A 20727-nucleotide genomic window follows, 5' to 3' on the forward strand; every position below is an offset into this window, starting at 1 on the left:
AGTAGAATACTCACGACTTGATACGACAAAACCACGACCTACAAATACAAATTGCTAATCCTAATAAAATATTAAAAACAAGAAAAGTAATAATTATAATTCTAGATAAAATTTTGTTCATTAAAGAATGGGTAATTATGGAAATATGGCCTATTGCGGAGAAACCAAGGGAGGTTACACTTGTCTAAAAACTCTATAAATATGCCCTTTAGAGCATTTGGGTATGCACAAAAAAGAACCCTAGCCGCTTTCTCTAGAGGTAATTGTCTGGAATTCTTCAATATGAAGAATCCTAACCCTTCTCATACTTAATCACTTGTTAATTTGTTACTTTCTCATCTTCTTTATACATATTGAGGGTTTTCTTTACCCATATTTTATAGAAGAATGGAGTTGTATATTGATGGAGGAAGTCCAAATGAATGTATTGAGGAAAAGAGACAAGACTTCCAAAATATTTGGTACAAATCTCTTACATATCAATATCACATTGAGTCAATGAGTTACCAGAATGTAATGTTGCGCTGATCGGAGAAGGTAAGTAGCCCACCTTCGCCCTTCCCTTACTCTTTGATTTATACATGAAGTTGCACTTATTTGATTCTGACTATTCTCAACAGATTTGTTTTGTGATTATGTGGATTTTTTCGTGGCTTCAAACTTTTGATACATAATCTTGTCTTTTCATAAAAGCTATTAGTCAAAGAGTTGTACATTAGGGACATGGATCCTCTCCATTTCAATTTCCAAGTGAAATGGATAATATTTCATTTAATATAAAATAATGGCTCTTTTGATCATGTCATATTTTGTTGAAGAATGAAATGATGAAAATATCCCAAGTTTTGTACTAAATGGATATTATTAATTTAACCTGAAATGGAAAGGATTCTTTTCCATACATTAAGGGGCAAATTCTTGAACTATGTAATAATGTATGGTTTTATTATGAATAAACACAAGCCCCTTCCCTCCACCCAAAAAGTGTTGCAGTATGTTCTTCAGGCAGCTACAAACCTCGTTGGTATATTCTACTTCAATAATTTGTTGTATTGTAATGTCTAAGATCATTTTCTTATGGTTTATTTTTTAGGTGTTTACATTTAACAAGTTAGTGACTGATGGGAACCCATATGACATATGGTTGGCTAGCATGAATAAAAATCTTCACTCTAGTTCCTACAACATGAAAAGCAGGTGGAGAAAGTAAAATAATTAAATATAAAATCTGAAGAAGATATTCATTTATATTGTTTGGTTATAAAAAGCAGGTAGAGGTAGTTTAATCATGAGAAAGAGAGGCTTTAATGTTATCTTTTTGTAGCGTTTTTCTGGTTTATATACACAAAAGTAATCCTGACATCAATTCACATGTGGATGGATGTACACATTTGGTATGAAACCCTTATATTAAAATTGGTAAGAGATTTATAATTTTTTGTACAAAGAATTCAAAATTGAATAGGAAATCAACAATTCTTATATGCCATAATGGATTCACAAGACATTTAATTATTGTACCATTTTGAGTATTCCTCGTAAAAAATTATAAAGCTGTATAATAAAAAATTATAAAATTAGTCATTAGATTTTGAGAAATGATATTTGTAATCGTGATTGTGCAAGCACCGTGCAGTCTTTTTTAAAAAAGTGAATTAATACGGGACTTACATGAAAAAAGAACTAACTTTTTAATTGTGGACCCCCCTCTTTTTCAAAGCGATTGTGCAGCGTTTGCACATTTCATGGCTGTATCATTACTCTTAGATTTTTACTCAACAAGTTCTAGTGTTTATAATTTTCACAGATGAAATTTACAAAGAATAAAATATAATTTTTTACGACTTTGTTAGAGCTACACCGGGCATGCTAAGGCCATACGGCCATGCCTTGTCAATAATCCCATTAGGTTTCTAACTTTAAAGAGAGTAAAATAATTAAATACAAAATCTGGAGAATATCTCCATTTATATCGTTTGTTTATAAATGAAGGCAAGTGGAGATAAGGATAAATCTGTGGTTTGAAACTTCTTTTTGGCTCTATTTAAGGCCCCTATGCACTTAGTAGCAGGCACAATTCACAAAGCTAAGAAGCTCTCCACATACAAATTCTCTTCATGATTTGCCCCATTAAAACTAAAGCATTGTATAGTTTTCTTTTCGACATCTAAGCTACAAAATGGAGGAGAATTTAGAAGTTCTCAAATTCTCAAACAGGAAGAGAATGAAATGTCAAGATCAGCGTATAAATGCTTCATGGTCACATCGAATCAATGGATTACCTGATAAATGTAATCCCTCTTTTACTCTCCACTCTTGTTACATTATTTTGTACATGCATGTTTCTATTAGCATAGATCTTTGTACATGCATGCTGATGATAAGATTGTTTCACACTCAGTTTTTTTGATGCAGTTCCCATAATATTTGGACCTCACGGCGGGTTTAGCATGGGGAATCAAGTGGTTAGAAATGGGGAATCATGGTATTTTTCTTGCTCCATTTTTTATGTAAACTATTGTTGGGAATCTTACGATTTATTAATTAAAAATGTTCTTTTCCTGATACCAATGTTCTGTTGTTATCTGTCTTTTTTGTGTTTGGCATTTTGAAAGCCATTGTTTGCTGCTCTCCTTGTCATTAATTCTAAACCAATCGTACGCTTTTCACTCTGTGTTCATGAATTATGTAATGCATTATTATGCATATAACTGGAACATGGCGTATGCTATTCCAGATTATAATATCCTAATTAATATGCTTACATTACCTTTCCTTGTCTTCGATTTTGGGTTTATATATTAAGATCCATCCCTGTTTCCATCCAGCGGCCTTGGTTGATCAAGACCCATCCTTGTTTTCATCCAACTGGAGGAAGCGGAAAGCATAGGAGAATACCTTAAAGCGTTGATTCCTCAGCCTTCCCAACAACATCGGAAAGGTTTGGGTGAGAACAGCTAGCTGCAGGCGCAACCCAACCATATAAACGGAGAGGTTTAGGCTATTTTGCATCAAATTTTGATCAATTGTAGAAAAACCAAGAAGATTCTTATGTTCAATTACACACTTCAAAAGGATGACAACTTCTTGTTGGACTGATGAGTGGGTGAATAGAACACCATTGATTTTACATGTTAGCTAGGTAGTTTTAATGACCATGTGCCTGATGAGTGATTTACAATATATTCATTTCTATATCATTGTAATGTGTACCTTTTATTTTTCTTATTGATTATGAGGAAGTAAACAATCTTGAACCGGATGTAAGATCTTCAGATCTTTTTTTAAAAAAAAATTTTCACTTCTTATATTAAAGCTTTTACATGGAGAGTTGATAAAATAGATCCAACTCAGTTACATGGAGAGCTCATATTTTCTTGCAACACATTTTGTACTGACCTCTTAACAACAATAATTAGCATATATAGTAGAGTCAGTCAGATATGGTTCCACTAAACTCTAATTTTAATTAGTTTAACAACAAAATTGATCATCTCTCTCTCTCTCTCTCTCTCTCTCTCTATATATATATATATATTTAGGTAGAAAATGATAATTTCATTCATCAAATAGAAACACAATTAGAGACAACTGTCAAGCACTAGGACTTGAGATATACAGTATGAAATACAATCCTACCATAAATTAATACTTTCTAATACTTTCAACCATGAAAGCATTCCTAGTCAACTTATGAGCTACCATATTACCCTCTCAATAAACATGTGAAAATGTACAAGTACCAAAACAAGAAGAAAGTTTCTTTATTTCATGATAAAGCACACCTAACACCGAATTACTTATACTATTATCTTGTAAAGCTTAAACAATGATCAGTATGATATCCCCTTTTTACGTGTATTTTTATTAAAAAAGTATTTTAATTTAATTAAAATATTGGTTCTTTTGTTTTAAATTTATCGAATTTTAATTGGATTTATTTAGTTGTGAAATTTATTTTGAGGTGTTTTCTTAATATTAATTATCGTTTTGTGTTTAAATTGCTCCGTAATTTAATTTAGTTTATTTTTGGATTTTAAATTTTGTTGTTAGTTTTTATTTTATTTTAGTTAAAATATTGTGTTTAAATTATTTTATTCAACTTATTGCTTTTAAAATTATTTTTATTGAATCAGTTTCTAGACCTTAGATGTGAGAATTGGACCTCATTTCTTTTCCCCATATTTTCTTTTTCTCTTTTTTCTTCTTCTTCTTTCTTTTTCCTTTTTTCTTTTCTTTCTTCCCATTTTCTCTCTCGGTCTCTCTCTCCCCGCTTGACACTCTCTCTCTCTTCCCTCCCGTTCATTTTTTTTTGTTCAGCCACTACACTGCTGTCGTGACGTGCACCGCCCCCACCATCCTCTTCCCTACTGGCCGGCGCACCTCCCAACCAAATTTCAGCCCCTCCGGCACCACCTTTGAGCCACACGTGCCCCTCCAAGCCGCACAGCTTTTGAGCCGTTTTGCTGCTGTCATTCCACCTTCGGCCACCATATCTTCACTACTTCATCACTAACCCCTTGCCGACCTAACCCACCTATTTCCAGCTCCAATCTGCCGTCGGAGTAACTACCACGAGGTCAACTCCATTTTGGCCATTTTTCACCTCCACCGCCGTTTTCGCCACCACCCACAGCCAACCCTCACTTTCATTAGCTTCACTAATATCTCTAAGCCATTTTCTATAAATTCCAAGTCTTAGTTTGTTCCCATTCAAAAGTGGGTATTTTGTGACCCACGATCATAGTGCATTTTACATTGTTACGTTGCTTTACTGTTGCTTTTTGCACCTTTGCGATCATTCAAAAAATATTATATAGCGCTGTAAGTATTTTCCAAACTTCTTTTAAGATTTAAATGTATTTTTGTTTTAACAATAATTTTGATTGGTTGGTTATGCCGAACTGAGTCCGAGGAGTTGGGGGTCAGATGGTTTTGAGGATGGAGTTATTTATGTTTGGATGATGTTTAGTTTCGTGTCATCCATTGCATAGTGCACACATGTTTATGTTTGTAAAATGAAAACTGGGTTTTCGTATGATTGTATGCATGTTCATGTGCATATTTGGAAACTGGGTTTTTATACGAGAAAAGATTTTAAATGTATTTGAAATGAACTGATTGAACAGTTTGATAGAGAGTCACTGTAGGGATGGTGGTAAATAGGGACGGTAGTAGAGTCCCGCTTGTGATTCCCGCCTATAGACGGACTTGTAGGGATGGTGGTAAGCAAGAACGATTGTAGAGTCCCACCTGTGATTCCCTCCTACGGTGCATACGTAGGGATGGTAGTAAGCAGGGATGATGGTAGACTCCCGCTTGTGTTTCCCGCCTACACTGTTCTAATGGTTGGCTATTGGGCCATTTTCCCATAAAATGGCCGGATTGGGATATGTGGGCCATTTTTTGGAAAAATGGTGGTTGTTTTAATGGATTGGATTTTTGGGCCAAAATGAAATTTTGGAGTGCGTTGGAAAAAGGATTATTTTGGTAAAATGATGATTTTCGGGACATATGCATATGACATCATGTTCATGCATTTGGTTACTGCATAAATGTATTTTTATCTTGAGGTTTGTTTAGTTTGTTACTTACCTGCGGTACAGTTTTTGGTACAATAGATTTTGATGTAGACGACAAGGAGGCTGAGCTCAAAGAGGCGGCTTCGCCGGAGGAGTGATTGTGGATCACTCATGGATTGTGATTTCACTTGAATGAATCTCAACACAAAATTTTATCACTTGACAACAACTATCCAAAGAAGAGGAAATGCTATAGAATCAATCAAACTAGGGCCAAGTAATCGGTCAATGGACCCTCTTGTTATAGAATCTGCCTTTATTAATAATTTAGAACAATATATTCCTCTTGAAACCCTCGTATCCTGGAACATCTAGATAATCTGTTTGACAAGCAAATCTCGGACATAGAGAATGAATCCCTAAAAGTGATACCGGAAGGAGAGGAAATCTTAGAAGCTCTAAAATAGATTCCTAGCAATAAAGCTCCAAGCCCAGATGGAATGACAGACCTTTTCTATAAACACTACTAGAGCATTATAAAAAAAGAAGGCATACTGGCAGTGTAGAACTTCTTTAAAAGTGGGCAGCTCCTAAAGCAGATTTTAATCATACCAACATTGCTCTTATCCCTAAAAAGCCCAAATACCCCAAGCCAAACTGCCCAATAAGTCTCACAAATGTCAGCTACAAAATAATTAACAGAATCATGGTCAACTGTCTTAAAGGCTTGCTCCCAAATATCATCTCTCCACTTCAGACAGCCTTTGTCCTAGGCAGGAACATAAAATAAAATACTATTATAGCCCATGAGCTTTTTCACCATCTCAAAAGGAAGACAGGAAAAAAAAAAGATTTATGGCCATTAAGCTTGACATGGAAAAGGCATTTGACTTGGTGGAATGGGATTTCCTTTTTGTAGTGATGAAAACCGTGGGATTCAATCAAAGATGTATAAATTTGATAAATGAGTGCAAAACAACAGTGTCATTCTCCATTCTCATCAATGGTTCATCAAGAGTGTGACGCCTCCAACTCCCACGTACGAAAAGAATTGAGGCATCAGGATGATGACAACACGGGTCATACACCCCAATGACAAGTGCTAAGTGTGTGCACATGCAACACATGTAAGACAAAAGATGCAGCGGACAAGTCAAAGTTAGTTAACTAAGTATCAGAATTGTTAAATACAGATTTACTTAAATACAAACATTTTAAAAAGTAATACAATTGTCCGATAAAACCATGATAAAGCCAAAATACAATAATAAAAAACGGGAAATAAATCCCAACACTTGAGAAAGTGATCCCCGATCTCTCCTTCGGTGGAGCCATATCCTCAGGCTCTACCTTGTCATCTGCATCAAAATCTACGGTACCATGAAATCTACGGTACCATGAAATGATACCACAGGGTGTCAAATACTGTGAGATTGTGAATCTCAGTAAGTAATAAGCCAAACAACCCAAGAGATAAAAATGAATTAATGTAATCAATAAATATGTGTGCATATGATGAAATATGCATGATACCGAGAACATCATTTTTCTCAAAAATGAATATTTTCTAACGCATGCCAAAATCCCATGTTGGCCCAAAAACCAAGTTCATTAAAAATTATCATCTGCCATTTTTCCTAGAAAATGGCCCAATATAAAAATTGACCAATTTTCCAGAAAATGCTTCTCACAAATCCATTTATGGAAACCCGTCATTTTCCTAGAAAATAGCCCATTATCTATTTTTACCGTATGCACCATAATCTCTCTTAGGGACCGTCTGCACACCCTGGCCCCCTTCGTCACACCACGGGTAACGGCCGTGTGTGTGACTCCGTAACAAGCGATGCCTAGTTCTGTTCCCAACGTGATCGTGGACAAGCACCCTCTAGCCCCTGCCAATAGAGGGGCCACAGAATTGGCACGATCCTGTTAGCATCTCTTTCGATCCTGTTGTCGCCCAGTAGTAACCCAGGGGATGTCACTCAGTATATTCAGCTCCCGAGTGACCAGAGGAGCTCCACCAAGATAATACCTCATCTCGGTTTGGGGTCATGTTACACAAGCACCCAAAAACCATTTCTCACATGAAAACCTAGTTTTCAAATATACACATGAACATGCATGCAATTAAACCCAGTTTTCATTTACAAACATGAACATGCGTGCAATTATGCAATGTATATGACACGACACAAATAATCAACAACCATCAAATCTCAACATAATCCAAACACACAAACAACTCCATCCTTCTATCCAACTGACCCCCAACTCCTCGGACTCAGTTCAACACAGCCAACAAAATCACAGTAAATATTGGTTAGTGCAAAACTATATTTAAATCTCAAAAGGTATTTGGAAAATTACTTATAGTGCTAAAGGCAAATCTGAAAGATGATGGCTGGAAAAAATGTGGCTCATGGTAGGAACCAAAAATCAACAAAACTGAAAATGAAGCTCACGACAACACCAAAATACCAATAAATCAAAAATGCAACCCACGGATTTAAACCAAAAATAGGGCATGGTTGGAGGCCAAATCACTCGAAACTCTCAAGGGTTTCACTCAAGCATAAACATGGAAATACTAAGGAAAAAATAAGAGAGAAGCCGAGTATGAAAATGGGGCCAAAAACAAAGCAAGACTCCATGGATTGGCTTGCCAAAATCAGCAAAAAAAGGGGAAAAATAAATGTAAGAGAGAAGGGTAATGCACAGTTTTACAGCAAAAAGAAGGTAGTCGGTGCAACAGTGGAAGAAAAGAAAAACAAAAGAAGGTGAAGAGGAGATGCAGCAGTAGCAGCCAAAACAGAGAACAAAAGGAATGAAAATGATGAAGAAATGAGGCAGGGCGTGTGGCAGAGGAAGAAGAAAGAAAGAAGAAGAAAAGCCCTAAGGGCTAGGCACAAAACACACCCATTTAAGGGGGATAAGGGGCTGGGTTATGAAGCACACAGGCTGGACCCAAAAATGAAGGGATTTTGGCTCAAAAACAAAGAACAACCCACTAAAAATTAACCCTGTCTGAAAATAAAGATCTAAGAAATAGAAAGGTACAATATAAATAAATAAAAACCAAGTAAAAACACTACGACTATACATTAGCAAAATAAACTAATTTAAGCCCAACAATAAGATAATTTAAAGCAAAGAGCAATTTAAATGTAAAACAAGAATTAATATAAAGAAAGTCCATCAAAATAAATTTCACATCTTAAAATTCATCAAATAAATCCAACGATTAGCACGTTAAATTTAAAACAAGAAAGCCATTAATTAAAATAATTTAAATAATCATTCATTAAAAATACACATAAATACAGGGTATTACAAAGAGGCTTCTTCATATCACAGAGGAATTAGGCAAGGAGACCCATTGTTGCATTTTCTCTTCATACTAGTCGCAGAAGCTCTATCTAGAATCTTGTTAAAGGTAGAAGCAAAAAATAAAAAAAAAAAAAGCTGGAAGGGGTTAAAATTAGTAGAAATAGTCTATCGGTATCACACACACTTTTTGTAGATGACACAATTATCTTTGCAAAGGCCACAGAAAAAAATGCTCAAATCATATCAGAGTGCTTCGCAAAATACCAAGGATGGTCAGGACAGAAGATAAATCTAAGCAAGTTGTCCATGTTTATTACCATAAATACAAGCCCAACAACCAAAACACCTATTTCTCAATAGTTTCCTTACAAAGCATCATCAACTAGAATGAAATATCTGGGCTTACCCACCTCTTTCAACTAAAATAAAAAGGAAAACTACGCATAAATGCTGAGCAAAGTGGGGAAAAAATTGGAAGGTTGGAAATCAAAGCTACTAGCTCAGGCAGGGAGAACCATGCTAATCAAATCAGTAGTAAGTATGATCCCCACATACCACATGAGTTCATTCCAGCTACCGAAATCAATTTGCAAGATGTGACGCCCCCAAATCCCCACGCACAGATACGGAGAAATCGAGACGTCCGGATGATGACATCACAGGTCACCACCCTATCGATGAGTGTCAAATGTGTGTATAAGCAACAAATATGCACGAAGAAACACGCAGCGGATAGCAAAGTCATAAACTAAGTACTGAAATTTTTCTTTATTTAATACAAAACTGTTCAAAACATACATAATAAAGTATTACAAACTACAAATATTGTTTCAAACCAACTATAAAGCATAACTCCAACACAGAACTCCAGCGGAGCCGCATCCTTAGGCCCAGCCTCCTCCTCCTCCTCGAACTCTATACCAAAATTGACGGAACCAAAAATAGTGCCGCAGGTAAGTAAAATCCAAACACTACTAGATAAAAATATATAAAACTCAAACAATATATATGAAAGAAAAGCCAATGCACATGTCCCATGAAAACCACATTTTTCCACGCACGCCAAAAACCTATTTGGCCCAAAAACATTACCATTAAAACCATTCCTCGCCATTATCCCAGATAATGGCCCAAATCAAACCACCATTTTTCCAAAAAATGGATCACAAAGCCTCAAACCAAACCTCACCATTTTTCCAAAAAATGGCCCTTAACCAAAACCATAAAAACGATCCAATTATGCATGCACCATGATCTCCCCTAGGGATCATTCACACACCTTGGCTCTGTGCCACACCGCAAGTAACATCTATGCGTGTGACACCTAAACGAGCGATGCCCAGAGAGAGAAGGGTGGGCTAGTGCCGTGACTTCCAGCCGTGTGTGGCGGCTAACGGCTAGACGAATGGCCCTGAAAATTGGTGGAGATGATCACTGGTGGGAGGGGAAGATTTTGGTGGGAGTGGTGTACTACACGGCAGTGGGACGGCGGCGAACTGGGCAGCCGAAGGGTCGGCGACGAGAAGGGAAGAAAGGGGCGTTCGGGCATGCGGGGAGAGAAGAGAAAAAGAAGAAGAAAAAGAAAGAAAGAAGAAGGAAAGAAAAGGGAAAAGGAAAAAGGAAAAAGGGAAAAAGAAAAAAGAGAAAAGAAAAGAAATGAGGTCTAATCCTTACTCCGGAAACTAAAAACTGATCCACCGAAAACGATTTTAAAAACATAAAATGACTAAAATAAATTAAACACCATATCAAATAAATTAAAAATCAATTTAAAATACAATAATTTAAAATAAATAAACCAATATATTAATTAAATTGAAAACAACTATTCAATAAAAATACACGTAAAAGCAGGTCATCACACAAGACTCTTGATAGAGCCTTCAAAAACTTATGTTGGGGCTTCCCAAAAGACAAAAATCATAATCTGACATTAAAATCTTGGAAGTCTATCTGCCGACCAAAAAATGATGGAGGCCTCGGCATTAGATTGATGGAAAAGATGAATCAAGCAATGTTAAAAATGGCGTGCGGCATTCAATCCTAACGGCTAAATATCTTAAGGACACATCATTCTGTGAGGCATCACAAAAGACATCTGATTCTAGTATGTGGAAGGGAATACTCAAAACAAAAGACCAACTCAAAAAAGGGCACTGCTTTCAAATTTTTAGTGGACAATTAGTAAATTTTTGGTTTGATTTGTGGATCCCTACATTGGTAAATTTTAAACCAAAGCCAATCCAAGGTATGGCCCCAAACTTTCCTTCTCTTACAATTTCAGGCCTTATAAAAAATGATCCTCGGATTTGTACCCAAAATGCAAAACCTCTTTAATCAGGAAAGTATATCAGAAATACAAAATATCTCACTCTTAGCAAGAGCACATGAGCAAGATAAAGTTGTTTGGGCACTAAACCACAGTGGGAATTATTCGGTTAAAATAGCTTATTAAGCAACAATAATTGCCCAAGAACCAGAGTAGCAAAATATCTAAATGTCACTATTCAAGCCAATGTAGAGCCTTAAAATCCATGATTATCATAAATTACTGATTTGGAAGCTACTCTAGAATATCCTCCCCACTAAATCACTGCTTGGCAAAATCATCCCTCATTAAGAATCTAAAGAACGCCCACTTTGCAACCAACAGAAAGAAACTCTACTGCATCTCTTTGTAGAATGTCTTCTTAACCGAATCGTGTGGCAACAGAGCAGTTGGTCCTAAAACCTTACAAGTCTACCAATATACATAATTTTAGACTGGATTAGAATGATAATCCACCCAGAAAAGGAATTGGGGCTTCATAATGAGAAAAAACATCAATTCCAATTGTTCACAGTTATAATGTTTGATTTTATTTGGAGGAAGCGAAACGACATTATTCATAATCACACCTCCTTGTTACTCGAAGAGGCAAATATCTAGCTAGGCCACATCTATGAAGACTACAAGGAAGCTTGGAAAGGAAAGCTAAGACAACACAGAAAAGAAGAAGAATGGAACCCCCCCCCCCCCAACCCTCAAACTACCAAAGCTTCTATTTTGATGCAGCAGTACGTGATCAATTCTTAGCAGCATCAGTAGTACAAAGGAATCACAGGGGAGACATACTGGAAATAACAAAGGAAAAGCTTCAAACCACAATTCCTCTAGTAGTAGAAGCTAAAGCTATGTTGTTAGCTTCCAATATGGCTAGTTCTCAAGAGCTAGTGATAATAGAAGGGAATGCCCAAACTCCACTCCCTTCTGGACCATCGCCACTATCATTAAGGACATTCAACGTATCTTTCATCATCAACAAGGATGGTGATTTGCTAAATTTCATCGATCTCAAAATCAATGTGCGCACTCAATAGCGCAAGGGGTAGCTACCAATCTTGTTTTTGGAAGCTTACCCTTAGATAAAATCACTAGTTGCTTCTTGTATATTGATAGTAGAAAGGATCCACCTCAAATTCTGTATTTTAAATGCTTGATTAGAGAGAGAGAGAGAGAGAGGGAGAGAGACATTATAATTGGTTTTACACGGCCAAGTCCTAACAACAACTCCATCCCCTCCATAAATAATTAAAGAATCCATCCATGACAAAATTAAAAGCATGCATTCTACGATAATTAAGGCCTCGTTTGTTTTCTTAACTCATCTCATCTTATCGAATCAATATTATAACTTTTCTAAAATTCTACATAAAATAAAATAAATAATTTAACTTTTTTAAATTTTAAAATAAAAATAATATTAAAAGAAAAAATTTTAATAATATTTTATTTAACAATATTAATATATATATATATACATATGCACGTACATCAATAATATATATACACACATGCACGCATGTACGCACGCGTGAATGTCAGGCTTGCTTATTAACTATGTACTTATAAGCTTTAAGACAATCTTAATAAATAAACTTTGGATGTTTGCAAACAGATTTTATAATTTATACATACTTATATTAATTTTATTTATATTTATAAGAATTCAAGCAATATACATATATACTAATATGATTTCTTCTTAATCTTTTTAAATATTTAATTAAGGTATTGATCTCATTATAAAGTTCAAAATAAAACAAAAAGAAAATATGATAAATAAAAGAACTTGAATTGCTTGGCAAGCAAGAATGAAATGATTTTCCTCATACCGTTTGCAAGATGAATTGATACTCACGAAATATTCATCATTACGCACTCTCAGTCTAGGGTTTGAGATATCCCACCAATTACATTTAAATAACTAGACCATTTGTTCCCCCCACGTACTTTAACCTAATGATATCTTCGACAACTCCATAGAAGTAAATATTATTCTCCTTGTGGCTTCCTTTGACTATAACCCCATAATTTTAATTTTTCCTATATCATTATTTGTCAGCCATGTAAAATCTATATCCACACACCAAACATCCTGAGTATTGGATGGCCCACTAGTAAACTGGATATTTAAACAACAGATTGGAAAGACTATGGATGTGTATGTCGATGACCTATTGGTAAAAAGCAAAGAACCTACCTAGCACTTAGCTGACTTATGAGAATCTTTCTATGTACTTCACAAATACAAGATGAAATTAAATCTTGCGATGTGTGATTTAGGCGTAGATTCTGGAAATTTTTTAGGCTTCATAGTCTTTGAAAGGTGCATTGAAGCAAACCTCAAGAAGATCGACACCAAACTAAAAATGAAGATGCCCTAGAACATCAACGACGCCCAGAAACTGGCGGGTGGAATAGCAGCCTTAAATAGGTTTGTTTCAAGGTCCACGGACAAGTGCCTTCACTTTCTCAGGGTTTTGTGGAAGGTCCATCCATGGAATAAAGAATGCAATTTGGCTTTCTAAGACTTGAAACAATACCTTTCCAGCTCACTGTTATTGAAGCAGCCTAATCATGGAGATACCTTGTATGTGTACTTGGCAGTATCTTCACACACCGTTTCCACAGTCCTAGTTGAAAAGGAAGGCACTGCCCAAGCACTAGTATACTATGCGAGCTGTGCACTAAGAGGCATCAAAGTCAGATACTCGAGAATGGAGATGTTAGAGTTCACCTTAGTAAACGCTGCTAGATGATTACACACATACTTTCAAGCCCATCTTGTGTAGGTGTTGACTGAACACCTACTTGGAAGAATATTGTAGAAGCTTGACTCCATAGCTAGGTTGGTCGCATGGTCAGTGGAATTTAGTGAGTTCAATATTGAATATATACCCAGGAGTGCAGTTAAAGGACAAGTTTTGGAGGACTTCATCACCACACCACACAAGTAGCCTAGGTGAGTTTTTGTCGATGGATCAACTTGTCAAACAGGATGGGAATAAGGATTTACATTATTGAAGAAAGTAGCAAGGAACATTATTATTTGGTGATGCTCACATTCAAAATCACCAATAATGAAGCCTTGCTAATGGGACTCTCAATTGCCAAAGCATTGGGCATAGTGGAAATTGAGACGAAAGTAGATACCCAAATCGTAGTAAACCAAGTCATTGGAGCCTACGCCATTAAAGGGGAAAAATTGAAACAATATCTAAACCTGGTGTGGGAGATTTGTTACTAGATGACTTACTTCAACTTGGAGTAGATCTCCAAAGAAGATAGTGTCATAGCAGATAGACTGGCCAAAGTCACCTCTACAAAGGAAGAAGTAAATCTCCCATGGGAGTTACATAGAAAGGTAATAGAGATTCTAGCAATCGTATGAGAGTCAACCAATTGGCACCAATAGAGCTAGAATGGGCCAAGGCAATCTCTGAATATTTGGATTGAGGCAAACTTCCGGAAGAAAGAGGCAACAAGGAGAATTAAGAGAAGCGTAGCACAATTCGTCAAGGTAGACGAAATCATTTATAAAAAAGGGTTCGCCGCCCCTTTTCTAAGATGTATCTTACCAAAAAGAGGCGTAGTACATCCTAGCCAAGATACATGAGGGCATCTGCAGGAACCATTTGGGCGGCAAAGCTTTGGTGAGGAAAGCACTCTAGGCAGGCTATTATTGGCCATTTGCACTTCAAGATGCCGAACAATTTACAAAAAAGTGCATAAAGTGCTATTTTCTATAACCCATAGAGAAGCTATTTTCTAGAAGGAAAATTCTATACATCATACTATCATCCCGCTTTCATTCTAGTAAGTATGATGTGGTACATTTATCACCATTAAATGCTCATTTATTACATATTTCCTTTTCATTCAATGGTTATAAATGAGTCACATCTTACTTAATAGAATGAAAATAGGATGAGAGTGTGGTGAATAGTATTACTTTTTCTATAATGGCCCCTTGGCCATTTGCCCAGTGGGGAGTTGATTAAGTAGGCCCCTTCCCTCCAGGAAATCGGGCTTAAAACACCTCATAGTAGCCGTAGACTATTTTACAAAGTGGGCAAAGGTGGAACCCCTAGCAACCATAACTGTGAAGATTGTCACCAAGTTCTTGTGGAAGAATATAATTTGCCAATTTGGGATCCGTCATAGTATAATATCAGACCTTGCGAAATAATTTGACTCACAACATTACAAAGAATGGTGCAAGGAGCTGGGAATCTAAGCCAAGTATTCATCACCTCGACATCCACAAGCCAACGGACATGCAGAGTCGACAAACAAGTCTTTACTTGGGACCTTAAAGAAAAAGCTGACAGAAAAGAAAGGAGAATGGGTAGCAGAGCTCCTGGGAGTCTTATGGGCGTATAGGACACTAGTAAAGACTCCAATGAGTGAGACACCTTTCACATTTGTAACAGCCCGCTAGAAATTCAATGGTGGAATTTCTATAGACTTTAGAAATCTCATGAAAACTCCATAAGTTTTCATGAATCGTGTAATCGCAAGTGTTTTAATCTGTCAATATAGTCAGTATTATCACTCATTATGGTGCCAGAAATGTGATTTTAATTGTTTGAGGTAGTTAGAAGTGCCAGAATGTGTTATGGTCCATGCCACTAGACTCAGTTGAATATTTAAGATTTTATGGCGCAATAACTCATTTTCATAATTTCGAATGAAACGGCTGTTCGAAACTGTGAATTTATTTTTAGGCATTTCGGGGTTAAGTTTTGGTAAATGATTTTCACTGTAGATTAAGATGAATATTTATGATTTTTTAGTACTAAGTTTATTACGCATTTTTTGGGAGTGAATAGTAACTTCAATAAGCGTACTAAGTGCAGTGTTTTTAAAATCACATTGTGAAATATCTAAATTAGGTTAGAGAAGTTTTATTTGGACACTTGTTAAGATATTAGCCATACATAGTGAATAGTATTAGACACTTGGCACAAAGAGGAACCATTAGATGGATTTATGAAGAAAATCAAGGTGTGAGATCATGCCACCTAAATAAAACTTTTTTCATCTGATCAACCAAATTGAGCCAGATCAAAGAGGGTTTCAACCCTAGTGAAACCCTAAATGGTTGGAATCCAATTGAAACTCCAAAATCTTGGTTGAAACCGAAACCCTAAACGGTTTTTCCAAACCCTAAAATTGGCCTTCAAACCCTTTTTGATCTAATTTCTAGCATTGTGTTTAATCACTTGATTAAATCACTTCCACATGCTATTAATTTCTCAAATTCTTGTTATGACATCATTATCCAACCTTTTAAACCTTGAAAATTTGGTTGGACCAAGAAAAATTAGATTTGGGCTTGATAGCATCTCAAACCCTAATCAAACCCTCTTTAAATCCCAAATTGAAGCCCACTTGATTAAGGCCCACGAATTTGGCCACCTTGGCAAGGCTTGTTGAAGAAGTTTCCTTCCCCATGTGGCAGACCATTCAATTCCCTTGGCTGCACCCAATAGTGCCTTGATGAGATGGAGAAACCCACCCCATCAACCCCCAAACCTCATAGCTTCTGTAGCTGTCCTTTGCCCTTAACTATTCTCCACTTTATGTCACATAGCCACCTCAAATCAAGGTCATTCAGGTCCATATCTTCCCCCTACAGAATCCTTGAGTTGTGCAAGACACACTTTCTTCCCTTTCTTCCCTTTCATCACTTCTTCACCTCGTTCTCAAAGAGAAATCCAAAAGAGCTCTCTCAGGCAGATTTTTGGGCTTTTTGCATGGAGCTTTTCGACACTTTTTAAGTATTTTCACACGATGACTCCTCCATAAAAGTTGTTCTTATTTGAGTCTAGTTTCCATATATATATATATATATATTATTTGTATCATTCCATGGTCATTTGGTTGGTTGAAAGTATTTTTAAGCATAGAAATGTCATTCTAGGCCTGAAACTGGAGAGTATGTTATGTTTTGGAGTTTCTGACCAAGTTAATGGACATATCTTAGTCCAAAACGTTTATGGAGTGTTTTTAGCATATGTTTATGATTTTAAATTGAGGTTTTGTCGCATGAGTAAAGCTTTTGATGATAGATTTTCTTAGATCTAGAAACTTGAAAACTGGAAGTGGAAAAACAGTTTTTATTTGGAGAAAGTTTGAATATTTTGTGGTTTGATCTTACTCTAATGGCTTTGATATTTTTATATGATAATCCTAAGTCTCTTATTTTCATTTTATGATGTTATTTTGAAGATATTTAGTATTAGTTTCAAAGATATGATTTTTCTATACAAGAGAATTTCGGTTAGGCCTAAGATTTGATGTTTTTGGGTTAGATCCATGTTTTTATTGATTTTTAGCCATGTTATTTTAAGTTTTATGGTTGGATATTCTTTAAGAGACATTTTAAAACCATGTGATGCTTTATTTCAAAGATCTTACCTTCTTAAGCCATTGATCAAGAGATTTATCAAAGCTAGTTGAGGAAAAAGTTTTTGTTTTTGGACTAAGTATAAAACCAAAAACCCCAAGTGTTATTTTGTGACTTTGATGACTTTATTTTGATTATTTAAAGCATGTTTGATCTTAGGATGATGTTATGAATATGTTAGAAGTAATATTTGATTTTTTTTGGAATTCTTGGAGATGTTTTGATTTAGGGTCAAAGCTTGTAACTCAAGTATTTGGATCTTTTTACAAAAGGTTTGGTATTGATTATTAGCTTTTTCTAAATGGATTTTTAAGTATGATTTTAAACTTAAGATAGGAAGATCTTTGTTGCAAAATTTTGAAGTTGGAAGGAATTGCAACAAAAATCAAGAGAAATGGCCTATGGCTGTTTCGGCCATAGTGTGTTTTTTTTAGTTGTGATTTATTTTAAAATTTTCTGAGTTGATATTTGAGTTTAGGAAAAAAAATTTACAAGAGGGGTGTAAATTTTGAAAATTTTTGGAGTTAGGATGTGAAATCCTTAAGTTATGGATAAAATGGTCATTTTTCCACATGTAGAGGGTAAAATGGTAATTTTACTCTAAGTTATCTTTTTTACACATTTATAATTGTTAGTAATTAAATTTCTAACTTTTAGAATACCCTCTTACAGTTCCTCGTGTTTCGCACTTTATTGTTGTAAAACGCGACGATCGAGGTAAGTTGGCTTCTAACTTATTATCAGTTTATTGTGTATATATGATGGGTAAGGGAACTACAATTTATGTATGTATGTTATCATATATACCATGCCATGCCATGTCCTTACATGTTTATCTGTTACGCATGATTTATTCTGTCATGAATGCTTATCTGTTACACAATCTATTATGTCACGTATTGCTATATGTTACAAGTATATCATATTATGTTATGCCATCTATTACATGTATGCCATGTCATGTAATATTTACCGTTATATGTTATGCCATGTTATGGAATGTTGTCTGTTACATATTATGTCATACTACAAAATATTTCTATCTCAAGTAAGTCATGTCTCTCAAGTTACATTCAAGTCATGTTATGTAACGTCAGGACTTATGTTCTTTCATATTCCAGTCATGTTTAATCTCGAATATAGTTGTGCATTTTGAAAATAGTTAAGTTTCAGTTATCAGTTAATTTGTACTATGGTCAAGAATGATATTTGCTGCTTGGTATTGCGGTTAAGGCTATGCACTGCAGAGTACTAAGGTGAAGGAGTATAATCTACCATACTACAGATGGTTAAATCAGTTAAGTTATGTTATGGTTAAGGATAATACGCGCTGCCTGGTACTGCAGTCAAGGCTATGCACTGCCGAGTACTACGGTGAAGGAGTATAATCTACTGTTATGTTAAGTATGTTATGGTCAAGGATAATACGCGTTCTCTCGTACTATGGTCAAGGCTATGTGTTGCCAAGTACTATGGTGAAGAAGTATAATCTGCCGTACTACAAAAGGATGATACGCGTTGCCTGGTACTGCGGTCAAGGCTATGCACTGCCGAGTACTACGGTGAATGAGTATAATCTGCCATTATGTTATGTTATGTTATGTTCATGTTTATGTTAAGTTTTAAGTTTATGTTCATATCATGTTATGTTCACGTTTATGCTAAGTTCAAACTCATGTTCATGTTATATTATGTTCATGTTCACGTTATGTTTCAAGTTCACATTCATGTCATGTTATGTTCAAGTTCACGTTCATGTTCATGTTATGTTATATTCACGTTCATATTATGTCTCAAGCTCACGTTTATGGCATGTTATGCTCAAGTTTATGTTTATGTTATGTATGTTCACGTTCATGCTATGTTTCAAGTCCATGTTATGTTTCAAGTTCAAGTTCTCGTTATGTTGCTAGTCCATGTTGTGTTTTAAGTTTAAGTTCATGTCATGTCAAGTCAAGTTTGGTTCACATTTCTATTTAGGGCATGTTAGTTATGCCATGCTATATGTCAATTTATGTAATGCTTACTTACGATTTTAATTATGCATTCATGTTTTTATTGCCATGCATGCATCATTAACCTGTGTGAAAGTTTCCTATTAACTTGTTGAGATTTGTAATCAAATCTTACTGTGGTAGTCCCAACTACCATTCCCCCCAAATGGTAGGCGTTGTGTCAGGATCAGAGCAGGGAGCAGACACTAGTAGACTGGAGGAGGTTGACTAGACGCTGCAGACACAACGCGGAATTTACTGCTTCCATAGTTAGTTTTGGATAGATTTTGGCCTCGTTAGTCGAGTTACACAAGTTACTCGATGAACTTTCTCAATAGTGTATTTTGGAAATATAAATATGGAGTCTGGCTTCCCATGTTTTAGAGATTTCAGTCTTCTAAGACTCATATTGAAATCGTAGATGTTTATTCTATTAAGTACACTTGGATTACGATTTAACTATTTGGGATATTATAAGTTTGGTGTATAGTATTGCTAAAAAAAAAAAATTATCCACTGTGAATATTGCATAATGTTAGATGCATATTAGGAATATTGCATCTTATATCTCATGAACGGGGATAGGTAACCTCGTGTTGCATGTCCCGACGTTTCTGATGTCCGTTCGATCCCAAACAAAAATCTGGGGGCATCACAACATTGGCTTTTGTAAGTGAAGCGGTTGCGCCAATGGAAATAGGTGTGCCTACACACTGAACTTGCCATTTTAATCCAGTAGAAAATGATGAAGAATTAGAGGAGCACCTTGAGCTTCTGGAAGAAAAGAGAGAAAAAGCTGAGATCCAGAAAGTCCTCCACAAAAGGCGGACAGGACACTACTTCAATAAACGGGGCAAGACCAGATCATTCAAAGTAAGCGACCTGTCCTCAAAGAAACAAGAGTGACAACTCAGGACAAAGGAAAGTTGGGGCTACATTGGGTAGGGTCAAACATAGTGATAGCCAACCACAGAGTGGGGTCATATTGCCCGAAAGATAGCCAAGGAAAGGAGTTGCAGCACCCTTGGAATGTTGAGCACTTGAAGAAATTCTACCCTTAGTTGCTATTCACTTTTCTTTTCTTGCATGTATTCAATAAAGACAGGTGGTTGTCCAGTTTGCGTGCCTGTAACCCCCATACTTAGC

The 20727-nt window shown here is 35.9% G+C and overlaps 1 long non-coding RNA gene across 1 annotated transcript; it reads left to right on the top strand.

Annotated features, from left to right (window-relative positions):
- The first annotated feature begins 387 nt into the window (after positions 1–387).
- LOC122314136 lies at positions 388–3262 on the top strand. The gene is made up of 3 exons (XR_006243610.1): positions 388–2291; positions 2416–2485; positions 2829–3262. It is a non-coding gene; the product is annotated as an uncharacterized LOC122314136 (long non-coding RNA).
- The last annotated feature ends 17465 nt before the right edge of the window (positions 3263–20727 follow it).

The sequence above is a fragment of the Carya illinoinensis genome, chromosome 6 (assembly GCF_018687715.1).
Source record: "Carya illinoinensis cultivar Pawnee chromosome 6, C.illinoinensisPawnee_v1, whole genome shotgun sequence".
Classification (NCBI taxonomy): domain Eukaryota; kingdom Viridiplantae; phylum Streptophyta; class Magnoliopsida; order Fagales; family Juglandaceae; genus Carya; species Carya illinoinensis.